This window comes from Elgaria multicarinata, chromosome 7 (assembly GCF_023053635.1).
Source record: "Elgaria multicarinata webbii isolate HBS135686 ecotype San Diego chromosome 7, rElgMul1.1.pri, whole genome shotgun sequence".
Lineage (NCBI taxonomy): Eukaryota > Metazoa > Chordata > Lepidosauria > Squamata > Anguidae > Elgaria > Elgaria multicarinata.
In genome coordinates, this window is record NC_086177.1 from 50,906,699 (window position 1) to 50,930,470 (window position 23,772).

Sequence of the window (23,772 nt, forward strand, 5' to 3'; positions counted from 1 at the left end):
AAGAACAGACATTCCTACCAAATAACATTAAATATTAACTAATTAAAATATTAAATAAAACTTTGTTTGACTCAAAGACAATTGACATCTTATCTCCCTGGAGAAAGCCATCCTCCAAAGACATGAATAAAAATATATGCCACATGCTAGGGTGGCCACATGTCCTATTTTTCACATGACTTTCCTCTGTTTCAAGGACTGTCCAGTCCAGTTTAAAGATCTGTAAGAAGGAAGGAGCCTTGAAGTTGCCTATCAATGGTTAGCACCCAAACAGTTGACTAAGCAGGAATGCAGGTCATGGTCTTCTCCCTTATGGTGAGATCCAATAATTTCTGAAAGTACAATAATTTCTGAATTTACATCTATACACAAGTAAGCATATGCAAATCTGTGCTATCTTTTGTTCTCTTTTTAGGTGATACACACACAGATTTTGTGAAGGATTCTAGTATTCTACATTTCCACTAGTCAAATTAAAGTCATGCTGAGCTGGATGTATTTTCTACTATGTACACTGATCGAAATTATGACTGAACGGTAGGCACAAGTAGGCTTTCTTGCTGGATTTGTGCATAAAGAACTAAACTTCTTTAAATTTGTTTTAAATTTTGTAAGGCCGCCTTGAGGCCCAGTATTGGGCAAAAGGCGGGTTACAAATAAATATAATAATAATAATAATAATAATAATAATAATAATAATAATAATTTCTCCCTATTTCCTCTTGTTCTACCACCTAATTGCTATTTTCTACCAAAATTACTAAGGGAAGAAAAGTTGTTGACAGATTATGTGTTGGACATAAATCGCCCAGAGAGCTTCTGCTGTGGGGCGGTATATAAATGTAATAAAATAATAAATAAATAAATAAATAAATAAATGAAATATATTATCAGTCACTACGATTTTGCTATTTTAAAAATCTAAATCAACTTATATTTCTTACCGTACAACACTGAAGAACTTTACGACCCTTATATGGTATCTGTTCACCAATGAATACCTCACTAAGTACCTCAACCTCACTCGGTATTTAGTCAGATTGCTTTCTGAGAATATTCCTCAAGTGAGTAGAACGTACTCCAATGTATACGCCTGTGTTTTCACTATGGAAGAAACTTGATACCATCACCATAATATATCATTATCACTGATATAATAAAATGTGCATCATTATTATTATTATTATTATTATTATTATTATTATTATTATTATCCTGATTTCTTTGGGGTTGCTTGTAAAAGAAATGTGATGTGGCAGCAAAGGGTGTAAAGAAAATATGATGCACTAGTGGGGCAGATGGAAGCCTTGGATTCAAATCCTAGCTCATCCACAAAGTTACTTAAGTAACTTTCAGACTACCTCAGAGGATTTTCTGAAAATGAAATGGTATTACCTTCATGCATGTTGCACTGAATTCCTCAGAGTAAGAGTGAGATACAAATGTGATAAACATATAGGCTGATTATTTTTTAAAAAAACTATGCTACTTTCAAGACCTTCACTCACACTTATCTGTCTGGTCCAGAGTTGTCCAATGTGGCACAGACATTGTAATGTCCAATAGACTTGAAACAAAAAAAATGCTGAATAAGATGCCGCCTAGAGGTGAAAGCGGTGATACACTGATTAGGCATTTTGTGGTAGTGCCCACAGCAATTTCTCATATTCTTATGTATTAAAAAGTTGGGAGCTTCTGGTCTGATCAGTGGAAGGTTTTATGATAACCAGAAATGGCAAAAGAAATGATGACTGAGATTGTGTGGAGATATTTGTCCAATATCATAGTCAGTCATTGCATCCCAACAGCTTGCTTTGTTATGTAATATAAGCAGTCTTCTGAAAAAAGAACATAGGAGGCTGCCTTATACTAGGTCAGACAATTTGTCCATCTACTCCAGTATTGTCTACTCTGACAGGCAGCAGGTCTCCAGGCTCATGATCTCAGACAGAGAAAGACCTTCCATCATCTGCTACCTGGTCCTTTTTAAAACGTTTTAAAAATCTTTTGCATCCAAGGCTCATGTGACACCATTGAGCTATGGCACCTATTAACATCCAAAGCTCAGAAGTAGCACCAAAGCCTTGTGACAAAACCACTCAATTAGAAGCAGTAAAAACATGTACTAATAGAAATACCTGGGAGAAAGAATTGACTTGACAGTTCATGATGTCAGGGATAAAATTGTTGAGAATTCCATTAAGTCTGGACCACTTTGATCAGCGTCCTTTGTAAATTTAGTCCCAGTGATGATCAGGGGGTTGCCTTCACAGCACCGAGTTGGTGCTACGCCACCACCAAACCCTGCAGTATTGCTGCTGTGGGGTGGAGGTGAATAATTCCCACTGTGGGAGGAAGCGTGGGCTTTCTGGCAGCCAGGCCCACCTCCTCCCACAGCTTCTGGCGACCAATGGTAACCCAGGAATACTCTTGGAGCAGTGCTAGAGCGAGGACAGATGGCAGAAGAGCCGTGTTGACCTCGTTGCAACAGGAAAAGTTGGGGTAAGTCCTTGACTTTTCTGCTATGCATCTTTGCCCTGGGGCTCTGTCATATAACCACCCTGGACCCAGAGGTATGTGAGAACTACCACCCTCTCACTAATATCCCCTTTGGGGGCAAGGTGCTTGAGCGTGTGGTGGCTGGGCAGCTTCAGACATTCTTGGAGGAAACTGATTCTCTGGACCCATTTCAGTCTGGTTTCAGGCCAGGACACGGCACTGAAACAGCCTTGGCTGCTCTGACCGATGACCTACTCCATGTAAGACAGGGAGAGTGCTACCCTGTTGATCTTCCTGGATCTCTCGGCGGCTTTTGATACCATTGATCATGGTATCTTAATAGACCAGCTCATCAACATGGGAGCAGGAGGCACTGTGTTACAATGGTTCTGCTCCTACCTACAGGGCCATTTCCAGAGAGTGGTTTTGGGGGATTCCTGTTCCACCCCAGAGCTATTAAGCTGTGGGGTGCCACAGGACTCTATTCTCCCATGCTGTTCAACATCTATATGAAGCTGCTGGATGAGGTCATTAGGGGTTTGGGGGTTGGGTGTCATCAGTATGCTGATGATACTCAGCTCTATTTCTCCTTGTTGTCGGAGTCAGCTGGGGTGGTGAAGATGCTGGAGCAGTGCCTGAAGGCTGTAATGGGCTGGGTGAGGGCTAATAAACTGAAGCTGAATCCTGATAAGATGGAGGCTCTGTGGATTGGTGGTTCCCGAGTCTGGGAATTGGGTAAGCTGGTTTTAGCTTGATTAATGGTTTAATTTGTTTTTAGCTGTGTATATTTATTGCTTTATATTGTTTGTGTGATTTTATCTGTACATTGCCCTGAGAACCTTGTGATATAGTGCGGGATATAAATGTTTTAATTAGCGCATTGTAGATTCAGAGCAAAGACAACATTTAGACAGCCCAGGTACACATGTTTTGGATCATAGTTACAAGTAGTTTTAAACTTTTTCTCTCACATATAAAGAGAGAGAGACACACACAGAGAGAGAGAGAGAGAGAGAGAGAGAGAGAGAGAGAGAGAGAGAGAGAGAGAGAGAGAGAGAGAGAGAAAGTCTACCTGGAAATTTAAAATTAAAAGGTGTCACTAAGTAACCAATGAGTTTTTCTAATGTAAGATTTGACTTTTAGGCAAGCTCATCTACAAATGCTTCACCCATCTCTTTGAGTATCAAGAAACCGTATGCAGCTTTTTAAGTTCTCACATTAAGAAGTCAGAATGAATTTTTTGTTCAATTCATGCACTTACTGCAACACCTCTTACGCCAGGCTCACTGGTAAAGGAAAGGTGTCAAAGATGTTGTTCTGTAATAGCTTTCCTGTCTTTCAGTCACAGAGCTTCCCCATGGATAACAGGAGAACACAAATAGTTCCCTAGTGAGAAACCAAAAGCATACTGTGTCAGCACAGTTATATCGTAAAAATAGAGTGCTCATTCTAACATCTTTTCGAGGTCGGTAAGGTGGGATTTCTATTACAAAAATAAAGGTGTCGTTAAAACAAATGGTAATGATGAAAACTGAATGAAGAGGAATGGTAAGCTACAGATTTTGGGCAACCAGGAAACCATGACTTTCTCCATACACCCATGGGAGTCTTAGATTTTTTTTTAATACCTAGATATTCTATACACAAAAATAATCATGATTTTGTCTTTAAGACTTGCAGTTTTAAAGCTTTACAATGAATTACATTGGATTTCTCACAGAACAGAGTCCATCATTTGATGATGGAAGTAATGTAGTTGCTTTTAGCAATATGCCTTATTGAGTTTGTTCCAGACTGTTCAGGTAAAATCCTACACATGTTTTCACAGAAAAAAGTCCTGCAACTCTTAGCATTCCCCACCTAGCATGGCTGGCTGGGACATTTTGAGAGTAGTAGGACCTTTTTCTGTCTAATCATGCATAGGATTGCACCCTTAGTTGCTCTTAGGCCCCATTGATATCAAGGTGAAAAGTTAATCATGAAAAGTTAAGCATGTTTAGCCTGGAGAAGAGAAGATGGAGGGGAGACATGATAGCACTCTTCAAATACTTAAAAGGTTGTCACACAGAGGAGGGCCAGGATCTCTTCTCGATCCTCCCAGAGTGCAGGACACGGAACAACGGGCTCAAGTTAAAGGAAGCCAGATTCCGGCTGGACATCAGGAAAAACTTCCTGACTGTTAGAGCAGTGCAACAATGGAATCAGCTACCTAGGAAGGTTGTGGGCTCTCCCACACTAGAGGCCTTCAAGAGGCAGCTGGACAGCCATCTGTCAGGGATGCTTTAGGGTGGATTCCTGCATTGAGCAGGGGGTTGGACTCGATGGCCTTGTAGGCCCCTTCCAACTCTGCTATTCTATGATTCTATGATTCTATGATTCTATGATTCTATGACTAATTTAAGTCCTATTAACCTAAATGGGAACTAAGTGCAATTAACTTAGGAGCAAACTATTAAATGCCTCTTCATATTGAACGTGTACTTTTTCTAACAAATGCAAATGGCAGCCACAATTGGGGCTCATAATTATTGGGACACAGCAGGATAGGGAAGTTTAATTATTTCTTCCCGTACTGTGGTCCTTACGAAAATAACTCCCTTGAAGCTGCTGTATGCCATAGAAAGGAATCCCACTTATGTTCCATAATGTGCATGGGTTCTTCTACAACGCAGGCAGATACGGGCCATCTTGCAAATATGCAATCATGGCTGTTGGTATTGACAGAAGGCCCCACCCAACCCACCAACCAGTTCACACAGATAGCAGCCAAAATGGATAGAAAACTCAGCTAGTGAGACAACGTGCCTTTAACCAGTAATAAAACACATTATGGACATTAAGAGCAAATAATACACACTTTTAATGAAGGCCTTCAACTGGAAGCACATTTCCATGTGGCCCTCAGTACTGCAACATCCCATCATGTACCTGAAATTCACAATGACACCTGTGTTGTATTGTCAATATTAGCAACTTTTTTCTTTTTTTTATAAAAAAAGAAAATAAGCACTCCTCCCAGTGCTTTAGTCACTGGGAGGAGTAGGTAGCCATATTCTTCAAAAGCTTCCAACTATTTTCCTTCTTTTTAAAAAAAAAAAGATTATGTGGATGTTCAAAATCCATTAAAGAAACATTTTTAAAAAATGATTATTATTTTTATCAGAAGTGATCTCTGCAGAACTATCAATTAAGTGCCAATGTTGCTGAGAGCCAAACTAGACATTATGTTAAATCTGTGCAAGAATTCATTGGGAAGGATCCAACAGTGTCATGGGGCTCGTGCTGTTGATGTTGCACTAGCATAAACCAAGCTAGTGTTGTGATATTGTTGGATCCTTTCCTAGGTATCTTTTTTACTTTCAAAGTAACAGCTATGGGGGTCCTCAATCAGGATTGGGGCTATGGCATTCAGCATGGGGAAAGAGCTTAAATCCTTCTCCATGCTGTGGTCCTGGATTCAGTTCCTTAACAGCTTTGGCTGGCGGGGTTCACCAGTACTGAGACTCTATCCAGACAAGACGGAGGTACTGTTAGCGGGTGGTTCGCCTGTCCGGCTAGGTGATGTTCACCCTGTTCTGGACGGGGTTGTAGTTTGGGGGTGCTCTTGGATCCAGAACTGTCACTTGAGACACAGGTGAACTCAGTGGCAAAGAGCACCTTTTATCAGTTTAGGATGATATACCAACTGTGCCTTTATCTGGACAGAAATAGCCTAGCTACAGTTACCCATGCTCTCATAAGCTCTCATCTGGATTACTGCAATGTGTTATATGTGGGGCTGCCTTTGAAAATGGTCCGGAAATTTCAACTGGTACAAAACAGGGCAGCACGTTTACTAACAGGGACTGGCCAAAGAGACCACATCATGCCAGTCCTTTTACAGCTTCATTGGCTGCCAGTCCAGGTCTGGGCCCGATTCAAAGTCCTGGTATTGACATTTAAATCCCTAAATGGCTTGGGGCCAGGTTATCTGAAGGAACGCCTCCTCCCATATGTACCTGCCCGGACCCTAAGGTCATCCTCAGGGGTCCTTCTCCATAAGCCCCTGCCAAAGGAAGTAAGGCAGGTGGCTACCAGGAGGAGGGCCTTCTCTGCTGTGGCACCCCGGCTGTGGAATGAGCTCCCTAAGGGTGTTTGCCTGGCACCTACACTATATTCTTTCAGACGCCAGGTGAAAACCTTTTTATTCTCTCAGCATTTTAACAGTCTTTAAATTTAATTTTAACTTTGCTGTTTTAAATTTGTATATTAAATTTGTATTTCTGCACTGCTGCTGATTTTATCCTGGTTGTGCTTTTATATTGTATTTTATATCATGTTTTTATACTGTTTGTTTTATACTTTGAATGGTTTTAATTTTTGTGAACCGCCCAGCGAGCTCCAGCTATTGGATGGTATAAAAATGCAATAAATAAATAAATAAATACTGCAGCATTGGCGAAAGGGTTTCACCACTAGCCCGTGCCACATGCTGCAGTCCCAATCCGACTGAGTATTGACATGGCTGTTATTTTCAAAGTGAAAAAAAGAATTTAAATGCATCCACAAAATTATCATTACATTTAGTCTGGCCCTCAGGGATCCACATATTATTGCTTGAAACTGCAATGGCCACAACTAGCCAGTGAAAGAAGCAATAATATCCCAGCAAAATATATTGGGAAAATGTGATATCCTGAAACAGAGGAGCATCTTGAGAGAAAACAGCCTGATTTTCTTGCAACAAATGTACATGTATGAGGGAAATACACATTAGCACTGGACTGCAGTGCTAATTCCAGCTGTAGCATTTACCCCTCACTAGTGACCTGTACAGACATTACAGAAGAGCATAGCACTCAAGTTACCATGGAAGCAGTACCTGGAAGAATGAACACAGCCACGCAGACTACCTGACCTGCAACGTCCTACTGTACACTCCGTCTGAGACAGCTCAGATTCCCTTGCGGCAGCAAGCAAGACACATAGTGATACTCTGGCGCTAGCATTGGCTCTGATATCAGGGGGATGGTGAATCCATTCTGGGTTTCATTCAGAACCAAACCTTGGATAGCTCCTTTAGAGTTATGGCTGGTTCTGATTGAAACTTAGAGCAGATTACTGCTTCACTGAGCTCTGAAACTCTGCTCCTTCAATAGTTTGCCAAATTGCAAACCTGCGTGTCTTCCCATATTGATGCAAGATTTCTTACAGTTCTTACAGCTATTTAATGCCTGGATGTAAGCAATAATGATCGTTTTAGCAATTGTACAAAGCTTGCTACATTAAAAAAAAGTTCTTTCCCCTATTTTGATGCTTATTACCTATATTTATAAAAATCAACACTTTTAGGGACACGGTAATATGTTATGAATGCTTAAACAAATAAATAGGTGCTGAACACGTTACCCGACTCCGTTACAATACATCACCAGATATCTGTAGGAATGTATCGCAGGTTTGTACCGAACACAACTGCGTTTCTGTCTCAGACACAATAATTTATCTACCTCGACATGTAATGTTAACAGACTATCTAGATCTTGGCAAGCACAGACTTGCACTGTCATATAAACAGTCTGACAAACCTTCAGTTTCTTAAATGCATTTCTGTTTTAGTGAACAGAAAAATGTCAACGAACTCATTGTAACTTAGGACTTTTAAGACCAGGCATACGTGGCACAGGAGAGAGGGGTCAGGGCATTTTTTAACATATAAAGTCATATGGAAATTCCCTACCAATGAACTCAAACTTCCCCACCAGTAAAGTACCCTTTTCAATTCAGTCAGGTTACTTCCAGATGGAGGGCTACTAGCACAACAAATTAGAAGGTATTATGCAGTTATGCTGTCCCTTTCTCCTTGGCGGATTTTCCGCAGTAAGGATGGAAGAAGTGGTGGGAAAACCCCAGACGGCTATGAATGGATGACAACAACATCTGGGGAAAAAACCCATAACATTCTGTGATGAGGCAGAGTGATGGTGCAAGAAAAAACTCAGCTGGAAGCACCCTTGGCCATTTTCTCCAACTTTAGGACATATGTCCCTTTACTCCACTTTGCCTATCTTGCTCATCCTCTGCCCCTTCTCAGTAAATGCAAGTCCCCTTTTCACACTACTCCCTCCAAAATAGATTGTTCAGGACACCACATACACAGGGCTGTGATAACTGGGAAGCAGGCAAAAAAAATAAAGCTGTTGTGCTAGCTCTTTCCTAGCTCTGAGCAGGGTCTTTTTGCTCCTCTGTCCATTTGGGTTCTTGAATATTAAATGCAATGAAATCTGGATGAGAGATTAGCTTTGGCTAATGGGTGGTAGAGAAATTAAATAAATACTGCCCATTTGAATAATTTTCTTAGAATAGGAAGTGGGACAGAAAAGAACCACAAAAACAGCAGTTAAACTACTCCGTAATACCCTTATGCTCCCAGGCTTTTGTATTGTTCTACCTCGTGGTGCTACAGGGAAGTGGGGGAAGGGGGTAGAGAAGAACCTAACACTGCCTTGATAAATATACAGAAAATAAGAGAGTACCTTGGAGGTCAACGGAAAGAGAAGGAGAGAGATTTAGCTTGTTTCCATCTACTTTGAGGAGATATACAATACATTGCACACCTCGAATCCTTTGCCAACCCTCCATTTTCCCATCATCTACAGCAGGAGTGGGCGACACACCACCCCCACCACTCCCTTGTGTGGCCCTCAAGGGCTCCCACCATGCCACCAAATTCAGCAGTGGGGGATAGCCCCCCCCATGGCACTTTTAACTCTACAAAGCACTAGCGTCAAATTTAGCTGAATTTAACCTTTTAGTGCTCTGCAACGATTTGCAGCCGAATTTCGGCAATAAACGGACAGATCTTTTCCCAGCACTCCACAGAGTATGGCCCACAAGTGGGGAGCCCAGGTGAAAATGGTCCCTGGACCTCCCAAAGTTGCCCACCCCATATCTACAGTTTATGGAGTTGGTCAATATGTGTGTGCCTCCCTGCCAGTGGAGGGTAGTAGCTTCAATGTCAGTGGGGCACTGAATCTGTTCCCGGTTTCAGTCAGAACTGGTCAGAATTCTAAAGCAGCTATCCAAGGTAACAGCCCTAAAGGCCCCAAGGGAAGAATTTAATGGAATTTGAGAGCCAGCACACAAGCAAACATCTCTCTGTCCATTCTTCCTGTATGTAAGAGGCAAAAAGGCCAGGTTTCAATCTGAGCTGAGAGAAGTCTGTAGCCAAGCAATGTAGGAGACCCAGCTGCGCTGTGTTCACAATGCCAATGCTAAAACAAATGCAAAGAAGAAGCGTATAGTAATGCAACACGGCGCTGCAAAATGTCTTAATAAGCCTTTTTGCCAAGCCCTCTTCAGCTACTGCTGTTGCTACAATCATCATTTCAGTGAAAGACGTTTTGGAATTAAGAGAGGGGAATATTTAAAGTTAAAACACATTAATCCTTGCCTTATTATGTGATTTGTATTTTTTTACAAATGGTTACTCTTTGTGTAGTTAAATTGCCATTTTGAGTTAATTCCCTATCAGTGAAAATTGATTTTAAAAAATATTGCAATGAGTTAGGGGTGGGACACACACACTCAAACTTCCCCACCAAGAAAGAAAATTGACCTATATGTAGGACTGAGTTCATTGTTCTCTTAGTTCGCTTTTCAACTTGAAAACAGCAATATCAGTAGAAAGGGACTCCTCTCCAGCCCACTGCTATTTTCAAGAAGAAAAGCAAAACAGGAAAAGTTCCAGCACAACCCTTCTTGTGACTCCGGTCAGTATTCTTTCCTAGTATTCTTTCCAATTGAGCTTTCTGCAACTGTAGACCTTATGCAGATTCAGCATATCTGGGTATATTTTACCAAATTTATTCTTATTTTAAAGTGCAAAGAGCGAGGCAGGATAGTAAAAGCCATATACTTCTGACCATTGGAAAGCCAGCTCAGCCAACCTATCAAACTCACATTTAAGATTTTAGCAGACTCTGCCCAAACTTTTTTTAAAAATCCTGTCTTTGAAGTATTAAGAACTAAAAAAATTCAGAGCAATCCTATGCACGTCTACTCAGATGGAAGTACCATTGAATTCGATGGGACTTACTGTCAGTAAATGTGTATAGGATTGCATCCATAGGAATAGCTGCTTTCAATGAAAGCTTGGTATCCTGAGCGTCGGAGATTGTTATCTGTGCAGTGCAATTGTGGCCTTAAAGAACATACCCAGCTCTGATTCTGCTTCCCTCACAAACAAACATATTTAAACCAGGCAGAGACACAAGAATACACAAAATGTCATGGATGCAACACTCAATTATCTAATTGGAAAGATTTCCATCCATCTTGAGCGCAAAGTGTAGTAATTAAAAATTAATCGGGGATATAGATATGCAACTTACACTCACAAACTCTCTTTTTTGAAATTCTTTTGTGTTTATGCAGATTTGTGCCAGACATTCTGCATCCTCATTAAGTGGTATCTGGCAACCTGCCCAAGATTTAGTGGGTTCTGGGAATGCCAATATATTAACCAGAGTACTTTTCACATAACCTTTGGAGTTTTTTCCTTCTAGAAAAGTCAACCATTTGGCACAGCACAGCCATACTTCATCTAAGAAAGCTCTCCGTTGCCAATCAACAGAGAAATCACACTTCAGTTCTTCGTCGTTTCCAAACCTGTCTGAACAACAAGCTTGGCAGAAAAGATTTACATAAGTCACACTTTCAAATAAGGCCTAAAGTGTCATCCATACTCCACAGATTTACAAAGGTGTCATGCTCCACAGGTTTACAAGTAAGGGCCAGAGTGTCATATTCCATAGGTTTCCGAAGATATGAACAAAAGCGTAAACTGAAGAGGGATATTTTTCACCTGAGCTTCTTACATCTGTAACATTACAAGTGTACTGCCTAACAAAAAGATGCAGAAAATTTAACAATTTTGACTAGTGACACCAGTTTCTTCTACACATGCCTGCAGTTTACCTGTTATTATGCTCACTGTCCCACTCAACCATCTCCCCATTGGACTGTAAGGCCAGATCTACACACCTTGTATCATATCGATACAATCTCATCATAGTGACACTATTTCCCTCTTGTGCATTTATGCCTCAACACACACAGAGTGCCATCTTTTGTAGAATTCTGGATAAGGCACATTTGACAGCTGAAGTTTGAAACAGACCCAAAATATCTATTCTACTAGACCCAATAAAATTGATCTTTAGAGCAGATTGGAAATAAAAAAAGTTATGTACACGTGAAACAGTGGCACAAACCATTTGTAAGAGATGTAAATTAGAAGTAAGAGATGTAAATTAGAAGTCAGATGCTCTGGATGTTCTTTATTAAATGTTTTTCTATTGCAAATAAACATACTATCAATTTCTCTTTGGGTTATGTTTAATGCACTCATGTATCTGAAGCATCCCTCAGCAAGGTTTTCTTGTTGCTAGATTCATAATGCAGCCGTAACAACTGACAAGCTAAAAACCTGGAAAATTGCATCCCATAATTCCCATAGCTCATTCTTTGGGGAGATGTCAGTAACAAGTGAACAGGTACAGTATCAGAGGTAAGATTGTTTATTACATTTATATATTTATATACCGCCCCATAGCCGAAGCTCTCTGACCTTCCTATACATGTAATTTCTCCTTCCTGGTGATTTTTTACTGTGGGGACAGGTAGTGGATGCTCTTTGTCGTTTGGTGAATTCAAAATTTAAGATACCAATAGAATTTAAATAAAATAGAAAAAGATACGTCTACCTGAGAAATCTGTGAGGCTGGTTCAATCTCCCAGGCAAAAAGGCTATTCTTAGACAGTCATTAGTTGTGGAAAAGGGGGGAAATGTGGCAATGTTTATACAAAGAGGGTGGATTCTTACCAACTAATGTACCAGTCTACTGGCACCAGGTCTTCTAATAAACAGCTGATTTTGGCTGGGTGCCACTGACAAATCCAGACGTTATATAGACCAAGCCTGGAATAATTGCCTGAAAACCTTTCAAAAATGTGTTGTTTTCCTTGCTGCTGATGGCACACAGAAATAATACTAGACCCTTCAGTTACAGAAAGCACCCACGTAGTGGTAAATACTAAAAAAAGAAACTATTCATCATGTTAAATGCAAATAAATATCCCCTTTGAAATATTTTTCTTCATCTTGAATATACACTAAATAAAAATAGCTTTAAGAAATCCATATTGTATCTAGATGGATTCATGTATTACTATATAAGGCATGCAGTTCCAGAGATATTGACACAGATGACAGAATCTAGACTTTAAATAATCAGCACATACGACATTAAAATGTGACAGAACACAGACAAATCTCAACAACTTCCCCAAAAACTCACCAAACATACCATCCTAAAAGCTGACTGGGCTAAGGAAGCTACAAGTATGTTTAGAGAGAGAAAAAATGGCCCCGTTCAGACAACACGCTAAACTACGCTGCTTAACCACAAAATGGTTAATGGAATTAACCATTTTGTGGTTAAGCAGCATGGTTTAGCGTGTTGTCTGAATGGGGCCAGTATTGGAAAACCATTATTGCAATGTGTCATAGAATTTAGTGATAGTGTAAACTCTCATGACGATTGGCTGAGCTGCTATGATGCCACATGCATAGACTGGCTAGCCACTAGCCTATCCAAAAAAAAATGGCAGCTTCTTTAAAGAAAGTCAAAAGGTTAGTTTGGGTGGTTGTAAAAATCCACACTTGCGGTATGGATGGGGGTAGCTGGTGTGGACACATGTGAGAACAAGGACTGGAAAATTAAATGGGCAGAGAACTCACCAGATAGGCGAAGGGACAGATTGCCCAAAAACAAAGTACCTGAAAGTTGGAAGGAGAGCAGGCAGAGGACAGAAAAATAGGACCTTGATGGGAAAACACTCACACAGTGAGATGGAGAATCCAACAGGATTCTCCATCTTCTAAGCAATAACGAATAACATAGAGACCCTCTCACAATTTTGACCTTAAATCTTTAAGGGACAACTAGGAGGCAGTGGCCGTATTTCACATTTTGTCTTGAACTGACCAGCAGATCTTCTGCAGAAAGAGGAAACACAAATGATGAGCTGGGGCTGGGTTGCTTTGGGTATGTTCCTTCAACAGAGCCGCTTAGGCCAGCACAGACACTAGCCTTCACACTACTTCATCTCATTTTCTTCACAGTTAGGACAACATGGCTTTCATAGAGGAACTACTGCTGCTGAGGGGGACAGGTGCATTGAACATAGACACTTCCCTCAGGGAGGAAACAAACCTGCAGGCTAAAAATGCACAATGAGGAAGTAAGAAACCAACACCGGAAAAAAGTATAGACTAATCAAGAACCGTTTATTAGTGTTGGAATTTTGGAGTCCTGCCTTCAAACTATTGGGCTGAAACGGAGCTCTATAATAACAGAAGCATCTATTACCTATGCATTGACAGAGATAATAATGTAATGCCTATGAATCCACTGACGAAGGAGGCAGAACTGAATAAAGATCAAAACACAAAATATACAGAGATGTCTCTTCATACAAACATATAGAATATTTGGCAGTTAAAATTGTGCCACTACAGAATCTTGTGGTACACTTACAGTTAGTAACTCAATACTTTGTGCTGAAAACACCAGTACAGATATAGACGTGCAGAACATTTTGTCACTATTTCAGCTGGCAACGAAGTAGGCACATTCACCAGTTTTAATATATGTCATCTCCTCTAATGTCCTGCCCAATAAACTATCTCCTTTATTTCTAGCAATAGGAAAGCTGTAATATTTGCATGTTTCCTAAACACTACAAAGCAACTGTACCACCATCAACAGATATCATTATCAATGGAGCAAACTGAATATAAGACTTCCATTAAATAGAATGAGGCTGCAACACTCTACCTACTTACCTGGGAGTAAGTCCCAAAGAACTCAACAGGACTTAATTCTGAGTAGACATGCATAGGATTGTACTATGAGAATCACTGAGAAATGCAAGACCATTAAAATGCAATCCCAGAATAATCAGAAATAGAGAAAGTTCTAATGGTGACTTCTAACAATCCTTTTCACAAAACCCAATCTGTTCACTACACAGATCTGCAGCTATTCTTAAACTGCAATCCAATGCAAGTAAGAACACAGTGGAACTTACTTCTGAGAAAGCATGCATAGGATTACACTGTCAAACTCTTAAAACGTCTTTGTTGTCGTTATTTAAGCTACCTAAGATACATCCTGTGTCTTTCTTTTTCCAAGAAGCTCCTTCAATTAAATTATTCATTCATATGTATGTATATGTGTACACACACACACACACACACACCAAAAGCAGGCAAAAGTGCTGGCAGGCATTCTAAAATAGTGACATTTTTCAACACCTAATGTTCCTTTGGTCACACATTAAATTACTAAATGAATAACTGCATAATTGGCACCACTTACACATTAGGAGATGCACTTTAAAAACTTTTAAGTATTAATAGGACAGATCTTGAAAGTAGTGCAGGTAAGTTTGTGCTTGGTTTTGCTGTCAACCTAATGGTTTATTATTTCAGCAAAAAGGCTAAAAATATATAATTCTCCATTAAAGTAACCCAAGCAACAACAACAAAATCTGCACATGCAAATATAATAGCAGAATTCACTTCCCAGCTCACCCCAGAAGCTCATCATAACTGCACCTGAAGGTAGAGCAAGAAAGGAACATGCACAAAGAATTGTTCTATCAATGTATGAAAAGGGACAAGATATTTCTGCAGGTATCGACTTTCCATAATCTCAGACAGCCATTGATGCTTAGCGCCTCGTCTATAAAACTTGTATGCCTGATTTTGTTGTATAGTTTACAGCATGCAGTCACCTCAGCGCCTGCTTCTTGAGACAGTTTTCAAGTACACAGAAGTCTGATGCATCAATATTTTTACTGTCCAAGGTGTAAAAATTAACTATTCCCAACAATGACATGTGTTTATATACAGTGTGTGTGTGTCTTTAAAAGATATTACCTTGAAAATAATTCCTCAAACCTGTCTTTTCTCCATTATGTTTCATTCTTTTAAATGATCCCAGCTTTGCTTGCAGTGACATGGGATATGGCTCGTGTTCTCTCACAACAGCAACTCAAAAACAAACAAACCCATATCTAGGTCTCCAAAACAGCTACTTAAACCACAGTCACAAATCGGAAATATAAAGTACACACTTTCTAGCTCTATCTTCAGCTCTGAAGATTCCCCAGCAGAACAACAGAACCAGATGCGTCTCACATGCTCAGACAAACCATCCCAAAGCCCTGTCAAGGATGGCAAAAAAGACTCATTTATTTTTTTTAAATAAATAAAATAAAAGTGATGTCACGGTGGTTTACTTCAAGCTGCTGCTTGCAACCAGATCCTCTGGCTGACCCAGGAATACCAGTGAATGGGGAAGCCCTGATAGTGTTTGGTTCCACATTTCCTCCTCTGATTTCGGCTCCCAAAAGACAGATGCCTCCTCCTTGATATCATGACAAATCCGGGCAAAGACCCACCGGACTATGCAGACCGGATAAGCATGTACGCTCTGGGGATCTCTCATCGTCTGGTCTGTCCTACGTAAAGTGCGGGTTTCTGTTCACATCTTGCCTCTCGGAAGTGTGCTACACACACACTCACAACTCCCGCATGCACTTTGCCTGCGTGCCAAGGAAAGAGGCGGCCAAAGGCACAAAGGAGAAAGAGAAAGCGCTTCTTCGGGGCAACCCCAGGAGCGCCTTGTCCCTTTAAGAGCCGCAGCAGACCTTCAACTTGGGCCTCTCCTCACTTTGCCAGACACTTAGTTTCTCGGGCTGTCTAGGTGCCGCCGCCGGAGCAACTCCTTCCTTCCTTCCTTCCTTCCTTCTCGGGGACTCCCCCCTCCCCGCCCCGGGCCGCCTCCCCGGAGAGCGGCATCTCCATGAGCCCATTTGCCAAGGGCAGGAGGCGCCAGTCCCCCCGCGCCCTCCCTGGGCAGGTTGTCCACACTCACCTTGCCTTCCTGCGAGCCCTACATGCCGCCCCAGAAGCACCGGGGGGGGGGGACTTTTCCTTATGCAGAGCAGATGAAGTCTCTTTTATCCGCCTCCTTCCCTCCCCCGTGTCTGTCTGTCTGTCTGTCTGCCTCCAGCAGGCGAGATCTGCGCGCTGAGGCTGTGTCTGCTTCCAACTCATTCCCAGTCCCTCCTCCTCCTCCCCCTCCTCCTCCACCGCCCCCCCCTCTTCCTCCTGCCTGTCTGCAGCTAGTCTGGCTCTTAGTGACAGCAGGCGAGGGACGAGAGACGGGAGGAAGGGAGCCGGGACGGGGCTGGGGGGGGGGGAGCTTCCTGCCCAGCCCCTGGCGCGGCTATTCGCAGGCTATACTGACATCTGCAGGGCTGGATGTGTAAAGAAGAACAAGCGAGGCTGGCTTGCATCATGCGAACTCCCAAACTCAACCAGCGCCCAGGGGGAGAAACGCCTCTCATCCGGAGCGGGCCAAGGCGAAGACTTGATAACGGGGCGTGTGTGCCCTATTCTGAGTACAAAAATCCCACCTGGAATGACTGTTGTTATTATTATTATTAATTTCCATACCGTCCAATATAGAATGACCATATGGAAAGGAGGACAGGGCTCCTGTATCTTTATAGTTGTATAAAAAAGGGAAGTTCCGCAAGTGTCATTTGAATGCATGTAGCACCTGGTGAAACTTCATCTTCATCATAACAGTTAAAGCTGCAGGAGCCCTGCCCTCTTGACCAGATACAAAAGAGGAGGGCTCCTGCAGCTTTAACTATTGTGATGAAGAGGGAATTTCACCAGGTGCTGAATGTATACAAATGACACCTGCTGAAAATCCCTTTTCTCTACAACTGTTAAAGATACAGGAGCCCTGTCCTCCTTTTCATATGGTCACCCTACAATAGCCAAAACTCTCTGGGCGGTTTACAAAAGATTAAAATCTTTAAAATACAATATAAAACATAATATAAAAAACATTTACTACACTATTCAAAACATCCAACAATAACAAATCTTAGGACTGGTTAAAACCTTATACGCTGTTAAATACCTGGGAATACAATCTTAACCTGGTGCCGAAATGACGACAATGTTGGAGCCAGGCAGAGCTCAGGGGTGAGAGTGTTCCAAAGTTCTGCTAAAATGCAAAGGTCTGTAGCTGGAGGGGATGAAGATTTTGGAGGTGGAACTAGTGTATGAACGCTTTCCTCCACATTTTCTTGGCAATCACATGAACAGGACTATAATGTAGCTATATTTCTAATCTTCCCCATCACTAAAGCACAGAATGGGTTATAATATCAAATTGCAAACACAATGACAAAAAAAAAATCATATCCCTCAAAGCCCCACTCCCTCCCAAGCCAGCCCAGAGAAGAAGATCCCCAAAGCAGGGCTGTGTAGCTTAGTGGTAGAACACCTTTTTAGCATGCAGAAGTTTGCAGCATCAACAGGTACAACGAGGTAAGAATCCTTATTTTATTTTTTGCATTTCTATACTGCCCAATAGCTGAAGGTACTCTGTTGACAATATTGGGTTAGATGGACTAATGATCAGTAATTCCTACCTTTAACCTAAGCCTGGACCACTCTAGGCAGCTGATTGACTTTCTGGACACCAGAAACAAATGATGTGATAACTATATAAAGCAACTGAGCACTATATAAACACATGATCCATTGTCTACAGCCCATACCTTTATATTGCATTTGCTCCAGTACTCCAGACAGAAATGAACACATGCAGGACTTTCATCAGCCATTCTTAAAACTACAGTACTTACCTGGAGAAAGGAAGAAACAAATTAGAAAAAAAAACAGGTTCCCATGGCAGGAATCAACTATTACAAGATATACAAAATAAGAGAACGCTTCTTTTCGTCACTTACATAATACAAGCTACAACCTCTCTAGCACATCGCCAAGGATCTAAAGTGTGACCATATGAAAAGGAGGACAGGGCTCCCGTGTCTTTAATAGTATTTTATATTATGTTTTTATACTGTTTGTTTTATACTTTGAATGGTTTTAAGTTTTGTGAACCGCCCAGGAAGATTTGGCTATTGGGCGGTATAAAAATTAGGGATGTGCTCCGCTTCTCCTCGGAGTGGAGAATCAGGAGCGAATTGGCCTGATCCACCTTGCCCAGAGGTGGAGTAGAAGCGAACCGGGGTCCTGGAGAAGCATGGCGAAGAGAAGCGGCCATAGGCGGAGCGCTTCTCTTTTCGCGGAGTGATCCGCCCGCCATTTTGGATAATTTCGCCCATAGGATTGCATTGTGGAAAAGATTAGGGGATAACTGTGTTGTTTTAAAAGCTATCTTCCTGAAATTTCATGTGCTTAGAGAGTCTTGGCTAGGGGTCATTTTGAGCCTACTCTCAGCACTCTGCGTGGTGCGGTTTGCTTGCTATAATTTTCTAAAAAACAGGGTAAAAAAAGGGGGAGAGGTACCTTTTTGAAGTGCTGAGAGGCAGATTCAACTCCCAGTCATGATCACCTGATGAAGCATCCTCCAATCCCAAAGTTGGAGGAGGGGATAGGCAAAATGGGATACTTAGTAACTTGGGATACTGGGAAACTTCTCTTTCTTAGTCTGAACGGACTTTTCCCAGTGTTTTTCTCATCTCACACTATTGCCCCGCTCGTGCTCTTCGCACCTCTAATGCCATGTTTCTCACCTGCCCAAGGGTCTCTACTTCCCTTGCTCGGCTTCGTCCATTTTCTTCTGCTGCCCCTTACGCCTGGAACGCTCTTCCAGAACATTTGAGAACTACAAGTTCAATCCAACTTTTAAAGCTCAGCTAAAAACTTTTCTTTTTCCTAAAGCTTTTAAAACTTGATTTTGTTCTGACTTTTATACTGTTAGTTTTACTCTACCCTGTGCCTGTTTGGTGCATTCTCTTCCCCTTCTTATTGTTTTATTATGATTTTATTAGAATGTAAGCCTATGCGGCAGGGTTTTGCTATTTATTGTTTTACTCTGTACAGCACCATGTACATTGATGGTGCTATATAAATAAATAATAATATTTTTTTAAAACAGTAGCCCCACCAAATGCACAAACACAACCTGAAATCACATACTAAGCAAATAAATAACAGATAGGAAGCACAGCACTGCTACCCACCCTAACCTTGGGGAACAACTGAATAGATGTGGTGCAAGGGGATGAGGTTCCCTAGGGCATGTGGATGTGCCCAGTGCACACACACTGTGTCCTGCCCTTGGAGGGTAATCAGAGCCCTCCAAAGAGTAACCAGTGGAGACTAATGCCTGTCATGAGTTGAAGTGACAGGTAGCTCCTTAAACACTGGTACTTACTTAGGGCCAGTAAAAAATTGGCATATCCCCCTCCCCCTGGGCATGTCCATTTTCCTCTTACTGGTAAAAGACAGACATAGCCTTTAAAAAAAAAATCTTCTTGTTGTTTATTCAGCAACACTGCTGCTTTTAATTCCACCCCTCCTTTGTTTATTTATTTATTCCATTTTATTTATTTACACCCCATAGCCCAAGCTCTCCTGGCTTTTCCTCTTCAGTGAAGTCAGGCAGGCTTTCATTGTGGTTCAACTCCTTATTGTTGTTGTTGTTTTTATTATTACTATTAATATTAATTAGTACTGCTATTATTAACGTTACCATTGTTGTTGTTGTTGTTGTTGTTGTTTAATGGCTGTGATCACAGTGCAGTCAATCAACTCTGAAGCAAGGATCACAAAGCTTTCCTCTTATCCTCCTAGCCTCCTAGTTACTGAGATTGAAGAAATTGTTGGAATGAAAATAGAAGAAACACCAAGAGTTGCATTACTCTCACTATATGAAGATTTAAAATGTAATAAAGAAATTAAAGAATTGATAACGAATTTGCTGACTGCAGCAAGGTTGATTGTAGCTAGGAACTGGAAGCTTCAAGGTGATTATTGTATTGAAGAATGGTATAAAGAAGTATGGGACATTGCTATTAATGATAAATTAACATGTAACATTAAAGTGAGAAGAGGTATAGCAAAAACGAACGATTTTGAGGAAATTTTGAAACAGTTCCTAATATTTGTGTTTTCTAAGGGAAGTGGGAAACCACCAGCAGAAGAGGTGTTAAGATTTTGGAAACAGGAATGATCCCAAAGGGAAGGGGGGACACTTGTTATTATGTTGATTTATGTTGTTATGTTATGATAAAGTATTATATGTTAATAACTATATATTCAAGTAATTTGTTAGGTATTGGTATGTTAGTTGTTATGTTGGTTTGTATTTTATGTAGTAATAAATAAAATCTAATTTAAAAAAAGCAAAAGAAAAGGCATCTGTCTGTGCTGCTCCCGCCTCACAGGGATGGTTTGCATTACTGGCTTTGAAACAATCCTTGGCTCACTTCCTTGTGCCCCCAGAAATGTCTGCTGCCTGCCTGCCTGTGTGCCTTCCCCCCCCCCCCGGGGTGCTGCTGTGGTGGGGCATCTGCTGTGGTGGGGCATCTGACTGATTCCCCATACTAGATCTATGGCATATCTCTGCCTGGCTCTCTGCCCGCCTGTCCTCCTCCCCTGCCCACCTCGCAGGGATGGTTTGTGTGCGTCTTGCTTTGTCTCAGGGGACAAGTCCTTCCTGCACTCACTTAGACTTTTTGAAGTCCCAAATCAATTTTTCAAGTGTGGAAGAAGATTCATATTTAGGGTTATCTACTCCCCAATTCATGGCATGTTGGGATTTCCTATGAAATGGCCCCACTGAGCTGTCTGCAGCTTTAAATCCCTGAGATACTGGGGTGTCCGATTTTCAAAAATTCCCCCAAAATCAGGGGAGGCTTGGATTGGCTTGAGGCTTGGCATGCATGTGTATACGTGCATGAGGTGTCATGGTGCCTAACTTGAGGTTTCTAATGTGAAAATTGACAGAGATATAGAAAGGGGTGTGAATTGGGGTTAGGTGTGCTGCGTTAGAGGTTAAAGCCCCCCCCCAAAATCAGGGGATGATGGAATTTGCTTGAAACTTGCCATGAATGTGGATGTGCCTGCTTCCAAGTTTTTATCTGTCAAAATGTCGGAGAAAAGCCCAAGTCTGAAAATGGGGTGTCCGATTTTCAAAAATTCCCCAAAAATCAGGGGAGGCTTGGATTGGCTTGAGGCTTGGCATGCATGTGTATATGTGCATGAGGAGTCATGGTGCCTAACTTGAGGTTTCTAACGTGAAAATTGATGGAGATATAGAAAGGGGTGTGTGAATTGGGGTTAGGGGTGCTGTGTTAGAGGTTAAAGCCCTCCCCCCCAAAATCAGGGGATGATGGAATTTGCTTGAAACTTGCCATGAATGTGGATGTGCCTGCTTCCAAGTTTTTATCTGTCAAAATGTCGGAGAAAAGTCCATGTCTGAAAATGGGGTGTCCGATTTTCAAAAATTCCCCAAAAATCAGGGGAGGCTTGGATTGGCTTGAGGCTTGGCATGCATGTGTATACGTGCATGAGGTGTCATGGTGCTGAATTTCAGGTTTCTAACGTTAACAGAAAAAAAGTTGTAGGCTTTTTTGGATTTCAATGCAAGCCTATGGGGGAAGCGGAGCTCCGATCCAGATCCGGAGCTTCGCAGCTAACCGTAGCGGACTATAGGCAGAGCGGAGCGGACCCGATCCGGAAGTTGCGGATCTGGAAGAGAAGCGGATTGGGGGGTCCGTGCACACCCCTAATAAAAATGCAATAAATAAATAAATAAATAAAAGTTGCGTAGAAAAAAGAATTACAGCAGGTGTCATTTGTATTCATGCAGCACTTGGTGAAACTCCTTCTTCATCACAACAGTTAAACTGCAGGAGCCATGCCCTCTTTCGTATCTAGTCACTCTAGTATAGCTCCTGCAGCTTTAAATATCCTAGGATATTCTATCTCAGATCTTAAAATCGTTATATTCTCTCTCTGTCTCCCCCTCCCTCGCGCTGTGTGTGTGTGTGTGTATCACAGGCAAACTCCCCTGTGAAGCAACTGAGCTGGAATTCATTAGTATGTTTTGACATTGGTGTTTCTTGGGACTCAATACGTACTTGGAGTGGGTTGCTCCCTACACAAAACAATTCTCCCTGTTTAGGTGTTTATTAGCTGTTTATTGATCTAGCTGTGCCTGTTCATGAAACTGGGTCAGGGTCAGGTCACTTTCAAACTGATTTGAGCTTGTATTTATTTCTTTAGATTCTGAACTTATTTGTGCTCTGCATGTGGTATTCTTATGAGCTGCTTTGGGGACACTGCTCAAAAAAGCAGGATGCAAATCAAATTAAGTAGAAGTGGTACTTTGACCCATCTACTTGACCTTTTGGGATTAACTTGTAAAAAGAAATAGTTCTACTAAGTGATATACACCACATAAATGACCTCATCATTCATCTAGTTCTGGGGGTGGTCTCCCCAGTGTAAAGTTGTACCTCAATATAGAGCTTCATCCCACGTACCTGTTTCCTCAAATTATCCCCATAGCGTAAAGCTGTCGTTGTTTTTGTTGTTAGCTAAATCACACCCTGGGCGGCTGTGCTCCTAAGGTCCTTTGCATACTAGGAAAAGTGTTTGGGGAGGATGTAAAAAAAAAACATTAAAAAATCAACAGATGACCCAATCAGATTCAAATTTGGTATGCTGAAAGCCCTCCTTAATATCTATTACTGTGCCAATTTTGATGTATTTAGCTTTAAAACTTCCACAGATGTAAGCATTCATTTAATTTGCAGTTTAAAATATCAAATCATCCTCCTGCGCCCCCAGTGGCCGCTCAGAGAACAACAAAAGATTCATTCTTAAAGGAGTCCAAATACATTGGTTCTTTTGGCTAAGAAGCACAGTTAAATCAGGATTCCTGGGAGTACTTCACAGTAAAAGCAGATTATAAAATGGAAAACTTTGGAGTCCTTTGCACGCAATTCACCGTGATTGTACAGTGTAACGCTGATGTGATGAAACTAATATTTATTATCCTTATTAAGATGCCCTGAGCTTTTTTGTTGTCTATAGAGTCCTGTAGCCTGAATCTGACACACAGATGCAATGATCAAAAGATGTTCCCAATGAAAGGGCTGTAGCTCAGTGATGGAGAACATGTTTTGCATGTGAGATGTCCAGGTGCAGTCACTATCATCTGCAGGTAAACCTGGAAAAGTCTCCTGTCTGAAACCCAGGAGATCCATTGCTAGCAAATCATGAAGGAGAACTGGGAGAAAAGCAGTCTTTTTGCATTAGATGTTTTCTTCTTTATTTCGTTTTTTTAATGATATGCCACTGTTCAGTATAAATGTAAT

General features: G+C 41.4%; 1 protein-coding gene across 3 annotated transcripts in view; it reads right to left on the reverse strand.

Annotated features, from left to right (window-relative positions):
• The window catches only part of LDLRAD4 (low density lipoprotein receptor class A domain containing 4), a 326,743-nt gene extending 310,068 nt beyond the window's left edge, over nt 1-16,675 (reverse strand). For all 3 annotated transcript variants that reach the window (XM_063130543.1, XM_063130544.1, XM_063130542.1), the window contains exon 1: nt 16,488-16,675. The gene's annotated coding sequence lies outside the window, so the exon portion shown is untranslated. The remainder of the gene's footprint in view (nt 1-16,487) is intronic.
• Nucleotides 16,676-23,772: the final 7,097 nt, after the last annotated feature.